Source organism: Ambystoma mexicanum, chromosome 9, assembly GCF_040938575.1.
Source record: "Ambystoma mexicanum isolate Mex_15411 chromosome 9, UKY_AmexF1_1, whole genome shotgun sequence".
Classification (NCBI taxonomy): domain Eukaryota; kingdom Metazoa; phylum Chordata; class Amphibia; order Caudata; family Ambystomatidae; genus Ambystoma; species Ambystoma mexicanum.
Window position 1 is genome coordinate 561,963,881 of NC_090931.1, and position 16,590 is coordinate 561,980,470.

At 47.7% G+C, this 16,590-nt stretch overlaps 15 non-coding genes and 1 pseudogene across 15 annotated transcripts; all 16 read left to right on the top strand.

Moving 5' to 3' along the window:
* Nucleotides 1–660: 660 nt before the first annotated feature.
* LOC138490000 (small nucleolar RNA U3) lies at nt 661–878 on the top strand. The gene has a single exon (XR_011275080.1). It is a non-coding gene; the product is annotated as a small nucleolar RNA U3 (small nucleolar RNA).
* Nucleotides 879–1,713: 835 nt separating this feature from the next.
* On the top strand, nt 1,714–1,931 carry LOC138490001 (small nucleolar RNA U3). The gene has a single exon (XR_011275081.1). It is a non-coding gene; the product is annotated as a small nucleolar RNA U3 (small nucleolar RNA).
* An 823-nt stretch (nt 1,932–2,754) lies between these two features.
* On the top strand, nt 2,755–2,972 carry LOC138490002 (small nucleolar RNA U3). The gene has a single exon (XR_011275082.1). It is a non-coding gene; the product is annotated as a small nucleolar RNA U3 (small nucleolar RNA).
* An 823-nt stretch (nt 2,973–3,795) lies between these two features.
* On the top strand, nt 3,796–4,013 carry LOC138490003 (small nucleolar RNA U3). The gene has a single exon (XR_011275083.1). It is a non-coding gene; the product is annotated as a small nucleolar RNA U3 (small nucleolar RNA).
* An 823-nt stretch (nt 4,014–4,836) lies between these two features.
* LOC138490414 (small nucleolar RNA U3) lies at nt 4,837–5,055 on the top strand. Its single transcript, XR_011275445.1, has one exon. It is a non-coding gene; the product is annotated as a small nucleolar RNA U3 (small nucleolar RNA).
* An 824-nt stretch (nt 5,056–5,879) lies between these two features.
* LOC138490004 (small nucleolar RNA U3) lies at nt 5,880–6,097 on the top strand. Its single transcript, XR_011275084.1, has one exon. It is a non-coding gene; the product is annotated as a small nucleolar RNA U3 (small nucleolar RNA).
* An 824-nt stretch (nt 6,098–6,921) lies between these two features.
* Nucleotides 6,922–7,139, top strand: LOC138490005 (small nucleolar RNA U3). Its single transcript, XR_011275085.1, has one exon. It is a non-coding gene; the product is annotated as a small nucleolar RNA U3 (small nucleolar RNA).
* Nucleotides 7,140–7,974: 835 nt separating this feature from the next.
* On the top strand, nt 7,975–8,192 carry LOC138490184 (small nucleolar RNA U3). The gene has a single exon (XR_011275238.1). It is a non-coding gene; the product is annotated as a small nucleolar RNA U3 (small nucleolar RNA).
* Nucleotides 8,193–9,027: 835 nt separating this feature from the next.
* On the top strand, nt 9,028–9,196 carry LOC138490536 (small nucleolar RNA U3; annotated as a pseudogene).
* Nucleotides 9,197–10,036: 840 nt separating this feature from the next.
* Nucleotides 10,037–10,254, top strand: LOC138490006 (small nucleolar RNA U3). The gene has a single exon (XR_011275086.1). It is a non-coding gene; the product is annotated as a small nucleolar RNA U3 (small nucleolar RNA).
* An 835-nt stretch (nt 10,255–11,089) lies between these two features.
* LOC138490310 (small nucleolar RNA U3) lies at nt 11,090–11,307 on the top strand. Its single transcript, XR_011275351.1, has one exon. It is a non-coding gene; the product is annotated as a small nucleolar RNA U3 (small nucleolar RNA).
* Nucleotides 11,308–12,131: 824 nt separating this feature from the next.
* LOC138490007 (small nucleolar RNA U3) lies at nt 12,132–12,349 on the top strand. Its single transcript, XR_011275087.1, has one exon. It is a non-coding gene; the product is annotated as a small nucleolar RNA U3 (small nucleolar RNA).
* An 823-nt stretch (nt 12,350–13,172) lies between these two features.
* Nucleotides 13,173–13,390, top strand: LOC138490008 (small nucleolar RNA U3). Its single transcript, XR_011275088.1, has one exon. It is a non-coding gene; the product is annotated as a small nucleolar RNA U3 (small nucleolar RNA).
* Nucleotides 13,391–14,214: 824 nt separating this feature from the next.
* Nucleotides 14,215–14,429, top strand: LOC138490458 (small nucleolar RNA U3). Its single transcript, XR_011275478.1, has one exon. It is a non-coding gene; the product is annotated as a small nucleolar RNA U3 (small nucleolar RNA).
* An 824-nt stretch (nt 14,430–15,253) lies between these two features.
* Nucleotides 15,254–15,471, top strand: LOC138490010 (small nucleolar RNA U3). The gene has a single exon (XR_011275089.1). It is a non-coding gene; the product is annotated as a small nucleolar RNA U3 (small nucleolar RNA).
* Nucleotides 15,472–16,294: 823 nt separating this feature from the next.
* Nucleotides 16,295–16,513, top strand: LOC138490415 (small nucleolar RNA U3). Its single transcript, XR_011275446.1, has one exon. It is a non-coding gene; the product is annotated as a small nucleolar RNA U3 (small nucleolar RNA).
* Nucleotides 16,514–16,590: the final 77 nt, after the last annotated feature.

The following is a 16,590-nucleotide window of genomic DNA, read 5'->3' on the forward strand; positions in this document are numbered from 1 at the left end:
CTTTTGTGCGCTGCCCTGGGGGACCCAAGCGACAAGTTCCGGCTGTTGCATGCTGGCCTACTTCCATTTCACAAAGGTTAAGCCATTCTGATTTGCCACTGTTTTTCATCTGGCGCAATCCTCGTGCTTCTGTGAAAACAACACTGTACTGCCTTTGAATCTGCCTATTCAGCTGGGTACTTTTCAGGTCCGACTCAAATGCTTGTCTGGCCAATGCGCGCAATACCCTTCCATCACATGCATTACGTTCTCATAAAAGTCACACCGCCATTGTTCACGTTGCCTCCCACTTATGCTTGCTCGAATTCCACTGCAAAGCTTCCCAGATATTGAATAACACTCATTGCCATCGTAATATGGCCACTCTGTTTACTGAGGCCAGCCTTGGCTGGGCCATGGGAGCCCCTTGTCTCTGTCATCCACACTGACGAATTTTATTGGCTGCTGGTCTTCAATATGTAAATTTACAAAGTACAGGCATTTTTGTCATCTTTTGCCAACGCTATGGAAAGGAAAGGTTTTCTATGGGGTTGCGGGAAAGGTTTTCCTATGCAGAAATGGAGGGGCTTTTTGTTGCCTTTGGGACGATAGACGCTTTCCCACCCTAAGTGACTTGGGTGGCAGCTTCTTCCACCTGCCTGGGCTGCCCTTTGTGCTATTAAGACTATACTTTCAGGGATCATTTCTATAGTTCTTAACTGAGGAAATGTGTTCGAAAGTGTCTGGTCTTCGCTAACCACGAGGAAGAGTTGAAGTGTTCTCTTCTGAGCGTGAAGCAAGTGGACAGTGTTGCATTTATGCAGCTGCTGTCTGCTATTGATGACCGTTCCTCTCTCCCTTTCAGGAGGGTTGGAGGAAGGGAACACAAACTGAGTGGTTAGCTGCTTATTATTCTGGTGAAAAATAGAGACAGCTCCCCTGTTCTTAGGGTTGCTTGGTGTCTGTGCTGTCGATTATGTGGGTTCTGATTTGTTAGCTGTGCAAATCTCCACATGGACCAAACACCTTGCGTCGCCCCGGTAAACACAATTGGCCGTGGGCCCTTTTGTGCGCTGCCCTGGGGGACCCAAGCGACAAGTTCCGGCCGTTGCATGCTGGCCTACTTCCATTTCACAAAGGTTAAGCCATTCTGATTTGCCACTGTTTTCCATCTGGCGCAATCCTCGTGCTTCTGTGAAAACAACACTGTACTGCCCCTTTGGGGGATTTGAATCTGCCTATTCAGCTGGGTACTTTTCAGGTCCGACTCAAATGCTTGTCTGGCCAATGCGCGCAATACCCTTCCATCACATGCATTACGTTCTCATAAAAGTCACACCGCCATTGTTCACGTTGCCTCCCACTTATGCTTGCTCGAATTCCACTGCAAAGCTTCCCAGATATTGAATAACACTCATTGCCATCGTAATATGGCCACTCTGTTTACTGAGGCCAGCCTTGGCTGGGCCATGGGAGCCCCTTGTCTCTGTCATCCACACTGACGAATTTTATTGGCTGCTGGTCTTCAATATGTAAATTTACAAAGTACAGGCATTTTTGTCATCTTTTGCCAACGCTATGGATAGGAAATGTTTTCTATGGTGTTGCGGGAAAGGTTTTCCTATGCAGAAATGGAGGGGCTTTTTGTTGCCTTTGGGACGATAGACGCTTTCCCACCCTAAGTGAGATGGGTGGCAGCTTCTTCCACCTGCCTGGGCTGCCCTTTGTGCTATTAAGACTATACTTTCAGGGATCATTTCTATAGTTCTTAACTGAGGAAATGTGTTCGAAAGTGTCTGGTCTTCGCTAACCACGAGGAAGAGTTGAAGTGTTCTCTTCTGAGCGTGAAGCAAGTGGACAGTGTTGCATTTATGCAGCTGCTGTCTGCTATTGATGACCGTTCCTCTCTCCCTTTCAGGAGGGTTGGAGGAAGGGAACACAAACTGAGTGGTTAGCTGCTTATTATTCTGGTGAAAAATAGAGACAGCTCCCCTGTTCTTAGGGTTGCTTGGTGTCTGTGCTGTCGATTATGTGGGTTCTGATTTGTTAGCTGTGCAAATCTCCACATGGACCAAACACCTTGCGTCGCCCCGGTAAACACAATTGCCGTGGGCCCTTTTGTGCGCTGCCCTGGGGGACCCAAGCGACAAGTTCCGGCTGTTGCATGCTGGCCTACTTCCATTTCACAAAGGTTAAGCCATTCTGATTTGCCACTGTTTTTCATCTGGCGCAATCCTCGTGCTTCTGTGAAAACAACACTGTACTGCCTTTGAATCTGCCTATTCAGCTGGGTACTTTTCAGGTCCGACTCAAATGCTTGTCTGGCCAATGCGCGCAATACCCTTCCATCACATGCATTACGTTCTCATAAAAGTCACACCGCCATTGTTCACGTTGCCTCCCACTTATGCTTGCTCGAATTCCACTGCAAAGCTTCCCAGATATTGAATAACACTCATTGCCATCGTAATATGGCCACTCTGTTTACTGAGGCCAGCCTTGGCTGGGCCATGGGAGCCCCTTGTCTCTGTCATCCACACTGACGAATTTTATTGGCTGCTGGTCTTCAATATGTAAATTTACAAAGTACAGGCATTTTTGTCATCTTTTGCCAACGCTATGGATAGGAAATGTTTTCTATGGTGTTGCGGGAAAGGTTTTCCTATGCAGAAATGGAGGGGCTTTTTGTTGCATTTGGGACGATAGACGCTTTCCCACCCTAAGTGAGATGGGTGGCAGCTTCTTCCACCTGCCTGGGCTGCCCTTTGTGCTATTAAGACTATACTTTCAGGGATCATTTCTATAGTTCTTAACTGAGGAAATGTGTTCGAAAGTGTCTGGTCTTCGCTAACCACGAGGAAGAGTTGAAGTGTTCTCTTCTGAGCGTGAAGCAAGTGGACAGTGTTGCATTTATGCAGCTGCTGTCTGCTATTGATGACCGTTCCTCTCTCCCTTTCAGGAGGGTTGGAGGAAGGGAACACAAACTGAGTGGTTAGCTGCTTATTATTCTGGTGAAAAATAGAGACAGCTCCCCTGTTCTTAGGGTTGCTTGGTGTCTGTGCTGTCGATTATGTGGGTTCTGATTTGTTAGCTGTGCAAATCTCCACATGGACCAAACACCTTGCGTCGCCCCGGTAAACACAATTGCCGTGGGCCCTTTTGTGCGCTGCCCTGGGGGACCCAAGCGACAAGTTCCGGCTGTTGCATGCTGGCCTACTTCCATTTCACAAAGGTTAAGCCATTCTGATTTGCCACTGTTTTTCATCTGGCGCAATCCTCGTGCTTCTGTGAAAACAACACTGTACTGCCTTTGAATCTGCCTATTCAGCTGGGTACTTTTCAGGTCCGACTCAAATGCTTGTCTGGCCAATGCGCGCAATACCCTTCCATCACATGCATTACGTTCTCATAAAAGTCACACCGCCATTGTTCACGTTGCCTCCCACTTATGCTTGCTCGAATTCCACTGCAAAGCTTCCCAGATATTGAATAACACTCATTGCCATCGTAATATGGCCACTCTGTTTACTGAGGCCAGCCTTGGCTGGGCCATGGGAGCCCCTTGTCTCTGTCATCCACACTGACGAATTTTATTGGCTGCTGGTCTTCAATATGTAAATTTACAAAGTACAGGCATTTTTGTCATCTTTTGCCAACGCTATGGATAGGAAATGTTTTCTATGGTGTTGCGGGAAAGGTTTTCCTATGCAGAAATGGAGGGGCTTTTTGTTGCCTTTGGGACGATAGACGCTTTCCCACCCTAAGTGAGATGGGTGGCAGCTTCTTCCACCTGCCTGGGCTGCCCTTTGTGCTATTAAGACTATACTTTCAGGGATCATTTCTATAGTTCTTAACTGAGGAAATGTGTTCGAAAGTGTCTGGTCTTCGCTAACCACGAGGAAGAGTTGAAGTGTTCTCTTCTGAGCGTGAAGCAAGTGGACAGTGTTGCATTTATGCAGCTGCTGTCTGCTATTGATGACCGTTCCTCTCTCCCTTTCAGGAGGGTTGGAGGAAGGGAACACAAACTGAGTGGTTAGCTGCTTATTATTCTGGTGAAAAATAGAGACAGCTCCCCTGTTCTTAGGGTTGCTTGGTGTCTGTGCTGTCGATTATGTGGGTTCTGATTTGTTAGCTGTGCAAATCTCCACATGGACCAAACACCTTGCGTCGCCCCGGTAAACACAATTGCCGTGGGCCCTTTTGTGCGCTGCCCTGGGGGACCCAAGCGACAAGTTCCGGCTGTTGCATGCTGGCCTACTTCCATTTCACAAAGGTTAAGCCATTCTGATTTGCCACTGTTTTTCATCTGGCGCAATCCTCGTGCTTCTGTGAAAACAACACTGTACTGCCTTTGAATCTGCCTATTCAGCTGGGTACTTTTCAGGTCCGACTCAAATGCTTGTCTGGCCAATGCGCGCAATACCCTTCCATCACATGCATTACGTTCTCATAAAAGTCACACCGCCATTGTTCACGTTGCCTCCCACTTATGCTTGCTCGAATTCCACTGCAAAGCTTCCCAGATATTGAATAACACTCATTGCCATCGTAATATGGCCACTCTGTTTACTGAGGCCAGCCTTGGCTGGGCCATGGGAGCCCCTTGTCTCTGTCATCCACACTGACGAATTTTATTGGCTGCTGGTCTTCAATATGTAAATTTACAAAGTACAGGCATTTTTGTCATCTTTTGCCAACGCTATGGATAGGAAATGTTTTCTATGGTGTTGCGGGAAAGGTTTTCCTATGCAGAAATGGAGGGGCTTTTTGTTGCCTTTGGGACGATAGACGCTTTCCCACCCTAAGTGAGATGGGTGGCAGCTTCTTCCACCTGCCTGGGCTGCCCTTTGTGCTATTAAGACTATACTTTCAGGGATCATTTCTATAGTTCTTAACTGAGGAAATGTGTTCGAAAGTGTCTGGTCTTCGCTAACCACGAGGAAGAGTTGAAGTGTTCTCTTCTGAGCGTGAAGCAAGTGGACAGTGTTGCATTTATGCAGCTGCTGTCTGCTATTGATGACCGTTCCTCTCTCCCTTTCAGGAGGGTTGGAGGAAGGGGAACACAAACTGAGTGGTTAGCTGCTTATTATTCTGGTGAAAAATAGAGACAGCTCCCCTGTTCTTAGGGTTGCTTGGTGTCTGTGCTGTCGATTATGTGGGTTCTGATTTGTTAGCTGTGCAAATCTCCACATGGACCAAACACCTTGCGTCGCCCCGGTAAACACAATTGGCCGTGGGCCCTTTTGTGCGCTGCCCTGGGGGACCCAAGCGACAAGTTCCGGCTGTTGCATGCTGGCCTACTTCCATTTCACAAAGGTTAAGCCATTCTGATTTGCCACTGTTTTTCATCTGGCGCAATCCTCGTGCTTCTGTGAAAACAACACTGTACTGCCTTTGAATCTGCCTATTCAGCTGGGTACTTTTCAGGTCCGACTCAAATGCTTGTCTGGCCAATGCGCGCAATACCCTTCCATCACATGCATTACGTTCTCATAAAAGTCACACCGCCATTGTTCACGTTGCCTCCCACTTATGCTTGCTCGAATTCCACTGCAAAGCTTCCCAGATATTGAATAACACTCATTGCCATCGTAATATGGCCACTCTGTTTACTGAGGCCAGCCTTGGCTGGGCCATGGGAGCCCCTTGTCTCTGTCATCCACACTGACGAATTTTATTGGCTGCTGGTCTTCAATATGTAAATTTACAAAGTACAGGCATTTTTGTCATCTTTTGCCAACGCTATGGATAGGAAATGTTTTCTATGGTGTTGCGGGAAAGGTTTTCCTATGCAGAAATGGAGGGGCTTTTTGTTGCCTTTGGGACGATAGACGCTTTCCCACCCTAAGTGAGATGGGTGGCAGCTTCTTCCACCTGCCTGGGCTGCCCTTTGTGCTATTAAGACTATACTTTCAGGGATCATTTCTATAGTTCTTAACTGAGGAAATGTGTTCGAAAGTGTCTGGTCTTCGCTAACCACGAGGAAGAGTTGAAGTGTTCTCTTCTGAGCGTGAAGCAAGTGGACAGTGTTGCATTTATGCAGCTGCTGTCTGCTATTGATGACCGTTCCTCTCTCCCTTTCAGGAGGGTTGGAGGAAGGGAACACAAACTGAGTGGTTAGCTGCTTATTATTCTGGTGAAAAATAGAGACAGCTCCCCTGTTCTTAGGGTTGCTTGGTGTCTGTGCTGTCGATTATGTGGGTTCTGATTTGTTAGCTGTGCAAATCTCCACATGGACCAAACACCTTGCGTCGCCCCGGTAAACACAATTGGCCGTGGGCCCTTTTGTGCGCTGCCCTGGGGGACCCAAGCGACAAGTTCCGGCTGTTGCATGCTGGCCTACTTCCATTTCACAAAGGTTAAGCCATTCTGATTTGCCACTGTTTTTCATCTGGCGCAATCCTCGTGCTTCTGTGAAAACAACACTGTACTGCCTTTGAATCTGCCTATTCAGCTGGGTACTTTTCAGGTCCGACTCAAATGCTTGTCTGGCCAATGCGCGCAATACCCTTCCATCACATGCATTACGTTCTCATAAAAGTCACACCGCCATTGTTCACGTTGCCTCCCACTTATGCTTGCTCGAATTCCACTGCAAAGCTTCCCAGATATTGAATAACACTCATTGCCATCGTAATATGGCCACTCTGTTTACTGAGGCCAGCCTTGGCTGGGCCATGGGAGCCCCTTGTCTCTGTCATCCACACTGACGAATTTTATTGGCTGCTGGTCTTCAATATGTAAATTTACAAAGTACAGGCATTTTTGTCATCTTTTGCCAACGCTATGGATAGGAAATGTTTTCTATGGTGTTGCGGGAAAGGTTTTCCTATGCAGAAATGGAGGGGCTTTTTGTTGCCTTTGGGACGATAGACGCTTTCCCACCCTAAGTGAGATGGGTGGCAGCTTCTTCCACCTGCCTGGGCTGCCCTTTGTGCTATTAAGACTATACTTTCAGGGATCATTTCTATAGTTCTTAACTGAGGAAATGTGTTCGAAAGTGTCTGGTCTTCGCTAACCACGAGGAAGAGTTGAAGTGTTCTCTTCTGAGCGTGAAGCAAGTGGACAGTGTTGCATTTATGCAGCTGCTGTCTGCTATTGATGACCGTTCCTCTCTCCCTTTCAGGAGGGTTGGAGGAAGGGAACACAAACTGAGTGGTTAGCTGCTTATTATTCTGGTGAAAAATAGAGACAGCTCCCCTGTTCTTAGGTTTGCTTGGTGTCTGTGCTGTCGATTATGTGGGTTCTGATTTGTTAGCTGTGCAAATCTCCACATGGACCAAACACCTTGCGTCGCCCCGGTAAACACAATTGGCCGTGGGCCCTTTTGTGCGCTGCCCTGGGGGACCCAAGCGACAAGTTCCGGCTGTTGCATGCTGGCCTACTTCCATTTCACAAAGGTTAAGCCATTCTGATTTGCCACTGTTTTCCATCTGGCGCAATCCTCGTGCTTCTGTGAAAACAACACTGTACTGCCCCTTTGGGGGATTTGAATCTGCCTATTCAGCTGGGTACTTTTCAGGTCCGACTCAAATGCTTGTCTGGCCAATGCGCGCAATACCCTTCCATCACATGCATTACGTTCTCATAAAAGTCACACCGCCATTGTTCACGTTGCCTCCCACTTATGCTTGCTCGAATTCCACTGCAAAGCTTCCCAGATATTGAATAACACTCATTGCCATCGTAATATGGCCACTCTGTTTACTGAGGCCAGCCTTGGCTGGGCCATGGGAGCCCCTTGTCTCTGTCATCCACACTGACGAATTTTATTGGCTGCTGGTCTTCAATATGTAAATTTACAAAGTACGGGCATTTTTGTCATCTTTTGCCAACGCTATGGAAAGGAAAGGTTTTCTATGGGGTTGCGGGAAAGGTTTTCCTATGCAGAAATGGGGGGGCTTTTTGTTGCCTTTGGGACGATAGACGCTTTCCCACCCTAAGTGAGATGGGTGGCAGCTTCTTCCACCTGCCTGGGCTGCCCTTTGTGCTATTAAGACTATACTTTCAGGGGTCATTTCTATAGTTCTTAACTGAGGAAATGTGTTCGAAAGTGTCTGGTCTTCGCTAACCACGAGGAAGAGTTGAAGTGTTCTCTTCTGAGCGTGAAGCAAGTGGACAGTGTTGCATTTATGCAGCTGCTGTCTGCTATTGATGACCGTTCCTCTCTCCCTTTCAGGAGGGTTGGAGGAAGGGAACACAAACTGAGTGGTTAGCTGCTTATTATTCTGGTGAAAAATAGAGACAGCTCCCCTGTTCTTAGGGTTGCTTGGTGTCTGTGCTGTCGATTATGTGGGTTCTGATTTGTTAGCTGTGCAAATCTCCACATGGACCAAACACCTTGCGTCGCCCCGGTAAACACAATTGGCCGTGGGCCCTTTTGTGCGCTGCCCTGGGGGACCCAAGCGACAAGTTCCGGCTGTTGCATGCTGGCCTACTTCCATTTCACAAAGGTTAAGCCATTCTGATTTGCCACTGTTTTCCATCTGGCGCAATCCTCGTGCTTCTGTGAAAACAACACTGTACTGCCCCTTTGGGGGATTTGAATCTGCCTATTCAGCTGGGTACTTTTCAGGTCCGACTCAAATGCTTGTCTGGCCAATGCGCGCAATACCCTTCCATCACATGCATTACGTTCTCATAAAAGTCACACCGCCATTGTTCACGTTGCCTCCCACTTATGCTTGCTCGAATTCCACTGCAAAGCTTCCCAGATATTGAATAACACTCATTGCCATCGTAATATGGCCACTCTGTTTACTGAGGCCAGCCTTGGCTGGGCCATGGGAGCCCCTTGTCTCTGTCATCCACACTGACGAATTTTATTGGCTGCTGGTCTTCAATATGTAAATTTACAAAGTACAGGCATTTTTGTCATCTTTTGCCAACGCTATGGAAAGGAAAGGTTTTCTATGGGGTTGCGGGAAAGGTTTTCCTATGCAGAAATGGGGGGGCTTTTTGTTGCCTTTGGGACGATAGACGCTTTCCCACCCTAAGTGAGATGGGTGGCAGCTTCTTCCACCTGCCTGGGCTGCCCTTTGTGCTATTAAGACTATACTTTCAGGGGTCATTTCTATAGTTCTTAACTGAGGAAATGTGTTCGAAAGTGTCTGGTCTTCGCTAGTGGACAGTGTTGCATTTATGCAGCTGCTGTCTGCTATTGATGACCGTTCCTCTCTCCCTTTCAGGAGGGTTGGAGGAAGGGAACACAAACTGAGTGGTTAGCTGCTTATTATTCTGGTGAAAAATAGAGACAGCTCCCCTGTTCTTAGGGTTGCTTGGTGTCTGTGCTGTCGATTATGTGGGTTCTGATTTGTTAGCTGTGCAAATCTCCACATGGACCAAACACCTTGCGTCGCCCCGGTAAACACAATTGGCCGTGGGCCCTTTTGTGCGCTGCCCTGGGGGACCCAAGCGACAAGTTCCGGCTGTTGCATGCTGGCCTACTTCCATTTCACAAAGGTTAAGCCATTCTGATTTGCCACTGTTTTCCATCTGGCGCAATCCTCGTGCTTCTGTGAAAACAACACTGTACTGCCCCTTTGGGGGATTTGAATCTGCCTATTCAGCTGGGTACTTTTCAGGTCCGACTCAAATGCTTGTCTGGCCAATGCGCGCAATACCCTTCCATCACATGCATTACGTTCTCATAAAAGTCACACCGCCATTGTTCACGTTGCCTCCCACTTATGCTTGCTCGAATTCCACTGCAAAGCTTCCCAGATATTGAATAACACTCATTGCCATCGTAATATGGCCACTCTGTTTACTGAGGCCAGCCTTGGCTGGGCCATGGGAGCCCCTTGTCTCTGTCATCCACACTGACGAATTTTATTGGCTGCTGGTCTTCAATATGTAAATTTACAAAGTACAGGCATTTTTGTCATCTTTTGCCAACGCTATGGATAGGAAATGTTTTCTATGGTGTTGCGGGAAAGGTTTTCCTATGCAGAAATGGAGGGGCTTTTTGTTGCCTTTGGGACGATAGACGCTTTCCCACCCTAAGTGAGATGGGTGGCAGCTTCTTCCACCTGCCTGGGCTGCCCTTTGTGCTATTAAGACTATACTTTCAGGGATCATTTCTATAGTTCTTAACTGAGGAAATGTGTTCGAAAGTGTCTGGTCTTCGCTAACCACGAGGAAGAGTTGAAGTGTTCTCTTCTGAGCGTGAAGCAAGTGGACAGTGTTGCATTTATGCAGCTGCTGTCTGCTATTGATGACCGTTCCTCTCTCCCTTTCAGGAGGGTTGGAGGAAGGGAACACAAACTGAGTGGTTAGCTGCTTATTATTCTGGTGAAAAATAGAGACAGCTCCCCTGTTCTTAGGGTTGCTTGGTGTCTGTTCTGTCGATTATGTGGGTTCTGATTTGTTAGCTGTGCAAATCTCCACATGGACCAAACACCTTGCGTCGCCCCGGTAAACACAATTGGCCGTGGGCCCTTTTGTGCGCTGCCCTGGGGGACCCAAGCGACAAGTTCCGGCTGTTGCATGCTGGCCTACTTCCATTTCACAAAGGTTAAGCCATTCTGATTTGCCACTGTTTTCCATCTGGCGCAATCCTCGTGCTTCTGTGAAAACAACACTGTACTGCCCCTTTGGGGGATTTGAATCTGCCTATTCAGCTGGGTACTTTTCAGGTCCGACTCAAATGCTTGTCTGGCCAATGCGCGCAATACCCTTCCATCACATGCATTACGTTCTCATAAAAGTCACACCGCCATTGTTCACGTTGCCTCCCACTTATGCTTGCTCGAATTCCACTGCAAAGCTTCCCAGATATTGAATAACACTCATTGCCATCGTAATATGGCCACTCTGTTTACTGAGGCCAGCCTTGGCTGGGCCATGGGAGCCCCTTGTCTCTGTCATCCACACTGACGAATTTTATTGGCTGCTGGTCTTCAATATGTAAATTTACAAAGTACAGGCATTTTTGTCATCTTTTGCCAACGCTATGGAAAGGAAAGGTTTTCTATGGGGTTGCGGGAAAGGTTTTCCTATGCAGAAATGGGGGGGCTTTTTGTTGCCTTTGGGACGATAGACGCTTTCCCACCCTAAGTGAGATGGGTGGCAGCTTCTTCCACCTGCCTGGGCTGCCCTTTGTGCTATTAAGACTATACTTTCAGGGGTCATTTCTATAGTTCTTAACTGAGGAAATGTGTTCGAAAGTGTCTGGTCTTGGCTAACCACGAGGAAGAGTTGAAGTGTTCTCTTCTGAGCGTGAAGCAAGTGGACAGTGTTGCATTTATGCAGCTGTTGTCTGCTATTGATGACCGTTCCTCTCTCCCTTTCAGGAGGGTTGGAGGAAGGGAACACAAACTGAGTGGTTAGCTGCTTATTATTCTGGTGAAAAATAGAGACAGCTCCCCTGTTCTTAGGGTTGCTTGGTGTCTGTGCTGTCGATTATGTGGGTTCTGATTTGTTAGCTGTGCAAATCTCCACATGGACCAAACACCTTGCGTCGCCCCGGTAAACACAATTGGCCGTGGGCCCTTTTGTGCGCTGCCCTGGGGGACCCAAGCGACAAGTTCCGGCTGTTGCATGCTGGCCTACTTCCATTTCACAAAGGTTAAGCCATTCTGATTTGCCACTGTTTTTCATCTGGCGCAATCCTCGTGCTTCTGTGAAAACAACACTGTACTGCCTTTGAAACTGCCTATTCAGCTGGGTACTTTTCAGGTCCGACTCAAATGCTTGTCTGGCCAATGCGCGCAATACCCTTCCATCACATGCATTACGTTCTCATAAAAGTCACACCGCCATTGTTCACGTTGCCTCCCACTTATGCTTGCTCGAATTCCACTGCAAAGCTTCCCAGATATTGAATAACACTCATTGCCATCGTAATATGGCCACTCTGTTTACTGAGGCCAGCCTTGGCTGGGCCATGGGAGCCCCTTGTCTCTGTCATCCACACTGACGAATTTTATTGGCTGCTGGTCTTCAATATGTAAATTTACAAAGTACAGGCATTTTTGTCATCTTTTGCCAACGCTATGGATAGGAAATGTTTTCTATGGTGTTGCGGGAAAGGTTTTCCTATGCAGAAATGGAGGGGCTTTTTGTTGCCTTTGGGACGATAGACGCTTTCCCACCCTAAGTGAGATGGGTGGCAGCTTCTTCCACCTGCCTGGGCTGCCCTTTGTGCTATTAAGACTATACTTTCAGGGATCATTTCTATAGTTCTTAACTGAGGAAATGTGTTCGAAAGTGTCTGGTCTTCGCTAACCACGAGGAAGAGTTGAAGTGTTCTCTTCTGAGCGTGAAGCAAGTGGACAGTGTTGCATTTATGCAGCTGCTGTCTGCTATTGATGACCGTTCCTCTCTCCCTTTCAGGAGGGTTGGAGGAAGGGAACACAAACTGAGTGGTTAGCTGCTTATTATTCTGGTGAAAAATAGAGACAGCTCCCCTGTTCTTAGGGTTGCTTGGTGTCTGTGCTGTCGATTATGTGGGTTCTGATTTGTTAGCTGTGCAAATCTCCACATGGACCAAACACCTTGCGTCGCCCCGGTAAACACAATTGCCGTGGGCCCTTTTGTGCGCTGCCCTGGGGGACCCAAGCGACAAGTTCCGGCTGTTGCATGCTGGCCTACTTCCATTTCACAAAGGTTAAGCCATTCTGATTTGCCACTGTTTTCCATCTGGCGCAATCCTCGTGCTTCTGTGAAAACAACACTGTACTGCCTTTGAATCTGCCTATTCAGCTGGGTACTTTTCAGGTCCGACTCAAATGCTTGTCTGGCCAATGCGCCCAATACCCTTCCATCACATGCATTACGTTCTCATAAAAGTCACACCGCCATTGTTCACGTTGCCTCCCACCTATGCTTGCTCGAATTCCACTGCAAAGCTTCCCAGATATTGAATAACACTCATTGCCATCGTAATATGGCCACTCTGTTTACTGAGGCCAGCCTTGGCTGGGCCATGGGAGCCCCTTGTCTCTGTCACCCACACTGACGAATTTTATTGGCTGCTGGTCTTCAATATGTAAATTTACAAAGTACAGGCATTTTTGTCATCTTTTGCCAACGCTATGGAAAGGAAAGGTTTTCTATGGGGTTGCGGGAAAGGTTTTCCTATGCAGAAATGGGGGGGCTTTTTGTTGCCTTTGGGACGATAGACGCTTTCCCACCCTAAGTGAGATGGGTGGCAGCTTCTTCCACCTGCCTGGGCTGCCCTTTGTGCTATTAAGACTATACTTTCAGGGATCATTTCTATAGTTCTTAACTGAGGAAATGTGTTCGAAAGTGTCTGGTCTTCGCTAACCACGAGGAAGAGTTGAAGTGTTCTCTTCTGAGCGTGAAGCAAGTGGACAGTGTTGCATTTATGCAGCTGCTGTCTGCTATTGATGACCGTTCCTCTCTCCCTTTCAGGAGGGTTGGAGGAAGGGAACACAAACTGAGTGGTTAGCTGCTTATTATTCTGGTGAAAAATAGAGACAGCTCCCCTGTTCTTAGGGTTGCTTGGTGTCTGTGCTGTCGATTATGTGGGTTCTGATTTGTTAGCTGTGCAAATCTCCACATGGACCAAACACCTTGCGTCGCCCCGGTAAACACAATTGGCCGTGGGCCCTTTTGTGCGCTGCCCTGGGGGACCCAAGCGACAAGTTCCGGCTGTTGCATGCTGGCCTACTTCCATTTCACAAAGGTTAAGCCATTCTGATTTGCCACTGTTTTCCATCTGGCGCAATCCTCGTGCTTCTGTGAAAACAACACTGTACTGCCTTTGAATCTGCCTATTCAGCTGGGTACTTTTCAGGTCCGACTCAAATGCTTGTCTGGCCAATGCGCCCAATACCCTTCCATCACATGCATTACGTTCTCATAAAAGTCACACCACCATTGTTCACGTTGCCTCCCACTTATGCTTGCTCGAATTCCACTGCAAAGCTTCCCAGATATTGAATAACACTCATTGCCATCGTAATATGGCCACTCTGTTTACTGAGGCCAGCCTTGGCTGGGCCATGGGAGCCCCTTGTCTCTGTCATCCACACTGACGAATTTTATTGGCTGCTGGTCTTCAATATGTAAATTTACAAAGTACAGGCATTTTTGTCATCTTTTGCCAACGCTATGGAAAGGAAAGGTTTTCTATGGGGTTGCGGGAAAGGTTTTCCTATGCAGAAATGGGGGGGCTTTTTGTTGCCTTTGGGACGATAGACGCTTTCCCACCCTAAGTGAGATGGGTGGCAGCTTCTTCCACCTGCCTGGGCTGCCCTTTGTGCTATTAAGACTATACTTTCAGGGGTCATTTCTATAGTTCTTAACTGAGGAAATGTGTTCGAAAGTGTCTGGTCTTGGCTAACGAGGAAGAGTTGAAGTGTTCTCTTCTGAGCGTGAAGCAAGTGGACAGTGTTGCATTTATGCAGCTGCTGTCTGCTATTGATGACCGTTCCTCTCTCCCTTTCAGGAGGGTTGGAGGAAGGGAACACAAACTGAGTGGTTAGCTGCTTATTATTCTGGTGAAAAATAGAGACAGCTCCCCTGTTCTTAGGGTTGCTTGGTGTCTGTGCTGTCGATTATGTGGGTTCTGATTTGTTAGCTGTGCAAATCTCCACATGGACCAAACACCTTGCGTCGCCCCGGTAAACACAATTGGCCGTGGGCCCTTTTGTGCGCTGCCCTGGGGGACCCAAGCGACAAGTTCCGGCTGTTGCATGCTGGCCTACTTCCATTTCACAAAGGTTAAGCCATTCTGATTTGCCACTGTTTTTCATCTGGCGCAATCCTCGTGCTTCTGTGAAAACAACACTGTACTGCCTTTGAATCTGCCTATTCAGCTGGGTACTTTTCAGGTCCGACTCAAATGCTTGTCTGGCCAATGCGCGCAATACCCTTCCATCACATGCATTACGTTCTCATAAAAGTCACACCGCCATTGTTCACGTTGCCTCCCACTTATGCTTGCTCGAATTCCACTGCAAAGCTTCCCAGATATTGAATAACACTCATTGCCATCGTAATATGGCCACTCTGTTTACTGAGGCCAGCCTTGGCTGGGCCATGGGAGCCCCTTGTCTCTGTCATCCACACTGACGAATTTTATTGGCTGCTGGTCTTCAATATGTAAATTTACAAAGTACAGGCATTTTTGTCATCTTTTGCCAACGCTATGGATAGGAAATGTTTTCTATGGTGTTGCGGGAAAGGTTTTCCTATGCAGAAATGGAGGGGCTTTTTGTTGCCTTTGGGACGATAGACGCTTTCCCACCCTAAGTGAGATGGGTGGCAGCTTCTTCCACCTGCCTGGGCTGCCCTTTGTGCTATTAAGACTATACTTTCAGGGATCATTTCTATAGTTCTTAACTGAGGAAATGTGTTCGAAAGTGTCTGGTCTTCGCTAACCACGAGGAAGAGTTGAAGTGTTCTCTTCTGAGCGTGAAGCAAGTGGACAGTGTTGCATTTATGCAGCTGCTGTCTGCTATTGATGACCGTTCCTCTCTCCCTTTCAGGAGGGTTGGAGGAAGGGAACACAAACTGAGTGGTTAGCTGCTTATTATTCTGGTGAAAAATAGAGACAGCTCCCCTGTTCTTAGGGTTGCTTGGTGTCTGTGCTGTCGATTATGTGGGTTCTGATTTGTTAGCTGTGCAAATCTCCACATGGACCAAACACCTTGCGTCGCCCCGGTAAACACAATTGCCGTGGGCCCTTTTGTGCGCTGCCCTGGGGGACCCAAGCGACAAGTTCCGGCTGTTGCATGCTGGCCTACTTCCATTTCACAAAGGTTAAGCCATTCTGATTTGCCACTGTTTTTCATCTGGCGCAATCCTCGTGCTTCTGTGAAAACAACACTGTACTGCCTTTGAATCTGCCTATTCAGCTGGGTACTTTTCAGGTCCGACTCAAATGCTTGTCTGGCCAATGCGCGCAATACCCTTCCATCACATGCATTACGTTCTCATAAAAGTCACACCGCCATTGTTCACGTTGCCTCCCACTTATGCTTGCTCGAATTCCACTGCAAAGCTTCCCAGATATTGAATAACACTCATTGCCATCGTAATATGGCCACTCTGTTTACTGAGGCCAGCCTTGGCTGGGCCATGGGAGCCCCTTGTCTCTGTCATCCACACTGACGAATTTTATTGGCTGCTGGTCTTCAATATGTAAATTTACAAAGTACAGGCATTTTTGTCATCTTTTGCCAACGCTATGGATAGGAAATGTTTTCTATGGTGTTGCGGGAAAGGTTTTCCTATGCAGAAATGGAGGGGCTTTTTGTTGCCTTTGGGACGATAGACGCTTTCCCACCCTAAGTGAGATGGGTGGCAGCTTCTTCCACCTGCCTGGGCTGCCCTTTGTGCTATTAAGACTATACTTTCAGGGATCATTTCTATAGTTCTTAACTGAGGAAATGTGTTCGAAAGTGTCTGGTCTTCGCTAACCACGAGGAAGAGTTGAAGTGTTCTCTTCTGAGCGTGAAGCAAGTGGACAGTGTTGCATTTATGCAGCTGCTGTCTGCTATTGATGACCGTTCCTCTCTCCCTTTCAGGAGGGTTGGAGGAAGGGGAACACAAACTGAGTGGTTAGCTGCTTATTATTCTGGTGAAAAATAGAGACAGCTCCCCTGTTCTTAGGGTTGCTTGGTGTCTGTGCTGTCGATT